The sequence below is a fragment of the Lactuca virosa genome, chromosome 3 (genome assembly GCF_052849685.1).
Source record: "Lactuca virosa cultivar CGN04683 chromosome 3, Lactuca_virosa_CGN04683_v6, whole genome shotgun sequence".
In the NCBI taxonomy this organism is placed as follows: Eukaryota; Viridiplantae; Streptophyta; class Magnoliopsida; order Asterales; family Asteraceae; genus Lactuca; species Lactuca virosa.
Window position 1 is genome coordinate 115239616 of NC_136428.1, and position 4946 is coordinate 115244561.

A 4946-nucleotide genomic window follows, 5' to 3' on the forward strand; every position below is an offset into this window, starting at 1 on the left:
AAATGTTTAAGCATAAATGATGAAACAGTTTCGTTATCCGAAGTGAAACTATATAATAAAATAAGAATGAGATAAGAGCAAAATATCCTCATTTGTCTAAATCGTTGTGATTTCGGGGACGAAATCCTTAAAAGGAGCAGATATTTGTAACATACACGTTCACTTATCGTGTTATGTAATTTTAAAAGTGAAAAATATAATGTAATATTATATGAATTTGAGTGTTGAGTCCGAACAGGTAGTTTTTACTAGAAATGAAGTAAAATTATGTTTAGAATCAGTCGGAAAATATTGGAAGTCTTATGAGATTCCAATTAAAAGTCAAATATCGAAATTTAATGAAAATATAAAATATAAAATAAGCAAAATTTTATTATTCAAAGTCGTAGATAATCTCGTTAGAAAAATTTAGGCGAAAACCTCATCGAAATCCGAGTTATAACGAAGAAGTTATGACCAATCGAAGATCCGCGACAAAACCGGCACGCCGCCGAATGACGTAAAAATTGAGTTTTTGATAAAATACTTTTTAGCCTTGTTGATATAAATGAAACTCGTAGTATTTCTTAAACCGAGAATTTTCATAAAAAGAACGTCCAAATCTGACTTCGTATGAGGAAGTTATGATTTTTCTAAGTTTCGGAATAGTAGTAGACAGCTAAAAACTCGAAATAAAGATCGAGCGATATTTAGCCGAAACAATCTAAACGAGAATCAAAGGTATCGTCAATAGTAGTGAAACGGTAAAAAGACAGACGAAAACAGACGTCGGATGAAGAAGTTATGAATTTTTAACGGATTTTCCTGTCCAAGTCTGTTAAAAGTAATAATATTAAGAATAATGTCAAAACTAGCCGACGAAGTCTAAACAAAAGTTGTAGAGCATAATTTTACCTACGCGTGCATATAAAGAACGTCAAAAACGGAGCCCGTATGCGAAAGTTATGGATTTTAGACGTTTTTGGCTCAAAAATCGAGAAAAACACGAAATCCGAGAAATTTCGCATGGTCCGGAATACGCCACGTCACCCACTCCTCGCAGGCGCCCCGTGTTCCGATTTGATGACGAGTCTGAAGCGGTCCAATGAGAGTCCGACGTGTGTGGCCTCGGTGGCGAGCCCTCGCATCCGACGCGTGTTGCGTCCGAGCTCCGACGCCTGGCACTCCTCGCATGCGACGCGTGTCTTCCTCCTTCTTACTTTAGATCCGAAATTCGCCCTATAAATAGGAGGGTGCGAACCCTCCCGGTTATATTTTTGAAATTTGCTCATTTTCACCCCAAAATCCATATTTTTACCATTCCAACTTCCCCTGAAGCCCCGGGATCATTCCCAACACCCGAAACACGTTCCGAAGTGCCCGAGAAGCCCGAGAAATTTATCTTTTCGGTTTTGAAGCCCAACCCTCGTATGGCCCGGTTTTCAAGAAGACTCCCGGTTTTCAACGAAGAAAGCTAATTATAGTAACGAAGTGCTACCCAAATTACTATTTTAACCCCCGGTTATTTCACGGTGAGTTCAATATATAGGAACAATTGTATGTTATGTGTTATATGTTCAATGTTCTTTCCCGTGTTATTATGTGTAACACCCGTCAAAATTAGGTCAATAACAATCACATGTGATTATGCCAATCATGTAATGTGATTTTGTTAAAATAATAATGTGATAAACTTAATATGTAATTCATGTTAAAGTATGAACATTCATACATAATTTATGATACAACTCAATGTATACGTCCATACGATTCAAAAAATGTAGAGAACGTCTAAATCTGACTTCGCGTGAAGAAGTTATGATAAACCGAACACTATAAATCTCTATAATAAGAGGAATTTAAAATAGACTTAGAATTAGCTATTGGAGTCTAAAAGATAGTCGTAGTACTCGGAATTACCTACGCGTGCATATAAAGAACGCCGAAAACGGAGTTCGTATGCAAAAGTTATGGCCTTCCGAAGATGCAGCTGTCAGAAACCCTAATTTGACTGAACTCACGACGTGAGCATCAAAAATTCACGACGTGAGGAGTCAACAGACACTAATCAGAGCTAGAAAACACGCGTTAAGGTTATAGGGTGACTCATGGAAGTTCACGACGTGAACCTATCATGTTCACGACGTGAATGGCCCCAGAACACCCTATAAATAGCGATCAAAGCTCATTTAATCCTTACACCTTCTCCTTTCATTCTCTCTCGTTTCCGAAGACCATTTTCCCTTCTCGAGCCTGACAACAACGAGCCTCTGACCGTTTAGATTCTATAATCACGCTAATAAGGTGAGTTTCACGGCCCCACTTTCTAATGTTTTCGGGGGAAAACGCATGCTAAATATTATATATACGTTATTATTATGTCTATATGATAGTATATTAGTATCAACGTAGATAGTTATAATAACCGGGATATAGTTATTTCGTATATGAAATTATACAACTATCGTAAAGTTGTTAGTATGTTATTGTTATAGTAGTGTACTAATGTAGATCTTGAGTTATACTTAGGATTCTATATATATTATGTGTGCGATATAGTTCCAGAGTTATACTCGGAAGTTCTATATGTTAATTGATAAATATGTTGTTATTGTTGGTTTTATGTCAAGATAAAACCATGTATGTTATATGTTGTTGTTATTGGTTTTATGTCAAGATAAAACCATGTATGTTATATGTTGTTGTTATTGGTTTTATGTCAAGATAAAACTGGATATGTTATATGTTGTTATTGTTAGTTTTATGTTAAGATAAAACTTAGTATTTCTATTGATGGTTTTATGTCAAGATAAAACTAGGAACATTATATGTTGTTATTATTGGTTTTAGGTCAATATAAAACCTGGTTTTACTCCAAGATATAGCTGTTATACTGCCTAAATGTTATGAAGTTAGGAGTAATGTTTAAAAGCATAGTCTAGTGACTTAGGGTTTTAGACATGAAAATGCTTTTGTTGTTAGAGCTATAGGAAGCCGTCAAAGTCTACATGAGCTACCTCATTCATCAACTAAGATTAGGGATCTTAGTGGAAGTCCTCTGACCTGTAACCGTTAATCCCATGTGAGCGAGGAAGTCGTGTATGAATAAGATACGGGTTGACGACCCCACTCGTGGTTGTTAATTACAACCCAAGACAAGCGAGTGACGATTCGTTCCTTTTATTTTTATTCCGGCGTCGATGAAGCGTGCGGTGTTGTTCCTCATGGTAAATCATGAGTGTATTGTTTCTCATGGTAAATCATGAGTGTATTGTTTTGTCAGAGGTTTTGTTGTCAAGCAGCGGTTACGGACTCATGGTAGCAAATTGTTAGAAGCATTATACTTTGTCGTTATACAAGTATTAATGTTAAGTATAAGTTTCCCCCTACTTATACCCTAGGTACTACTTGTATATTAAGTAGATAATTATACCTAACACACATACTCATATAGAATTGAAATAGATTTATACGTAGCGGTTTTACTCGTATAGAATTGAAATAAGATTTATACGTAGCAACTTTTGTTTGTATGGAATTACAAACACTTATATTCATAGGATATGAGACTTATAGGTAAACTACTTATTTGGTAAGTAAACTTTTATAACTAGGATATATATACTAAACGTTGGAGAGTCAAAATGATACTTTCAAAACTATACTTTTGAACTTGGAAAATGTATTATTTTTATATGGAGTCAAAACCTGTGGACTCACCAACTTTATGTTGACGTATTTTTAAATTGCATGTGTTTTCAGGAAGTTGATAACTATGATACGAGAAATGACGTTACACTGCCCGGTGTTTCCGCCGACGGTCGGGGTGTGACATTATGATAATGAGTTATACCTTAGACCACGAAGTGTATGCCATAAGCATCACTTGGGTACATGTATGTAGCCTCTGGCCGTGTAGAGCATGTCTCGTAAGAGAATGACTTCTACCTTTATGCCATTGGCAGAAGGCTAGGCTATAATTTGCTAGCCAAAATGTTTATTCAAAAATTTGTTATTTTTCCATGCCATATGGGCAAAAGTCTTATTGAAGTATATCAAGTATTAAAATTGTTATGTCTCATTGATTGTATATCTTTGAATCAGATTATTCGTTGATATGGAAAGCATGTCACATGACACATATGCCTTTGTTGTTTCTTGTTCCTCTTTGCTTCTGCCATATTGAAGTATATATATATGGAATAATGTTAGATTGTATCTATTATTGAACTCACTAAGCATCACCGCTTACCCCTCTCAGTGTTTAACAATTGCAAGTAATAAGAATCCAGTATAGTCATATATTGTTGGAAGATTTAGAATAGTTTATACTACTACTTTTGTACTTGGGTTTACGTATGTATAAAAGCTTAAATATCCTGGGTAGTTATGTAATATACTAAAACTTAGTCGGTTTGTATCTAGTCTTATGTAAACAGTTATCAATGTAAAATATTGTTTTTATGAATATGCAAGTAGCATCTTTTGGAGTAACAATTGTCAAATATGAAAGTGTGGGTCTTTCAGTTAGCTTCACATTTTCTCCCCTTTGACTCTGAGATCGTGATCATAGAGTCACGAGTCTCAATGATGTTGGAGAGCAATCCGTTCGCATCTGCAACACAACTCTTTATAACTGTTTTTTCTGACAAAAGATCAGTAATTTGTTTTTCAGCCTGCTCGAGCTTGACAACGAGAGCCTTCTCATTTGCCGTTTTCGCTGCGAGATGATCCTTAAGTCTATTTTCTAAAGCCAAGTCGTCTTGAAGCTTTTGAAGTTTAGATGAAATGGATGAGTTGAACTCAGAATGATCAGCCTGGATGCCAGTGCGAGCTTTGTCGAGCTTTGCCCTTTCAGTGCGAAGAGTAGATCCAAGGCTAGCAATAACTTCGTCGGCCTTCATAGTGTTGGACTCGAATGAGCTCTGAAATTTCTCCATGAACGAGTGAGCATCTGTAATTAGTTT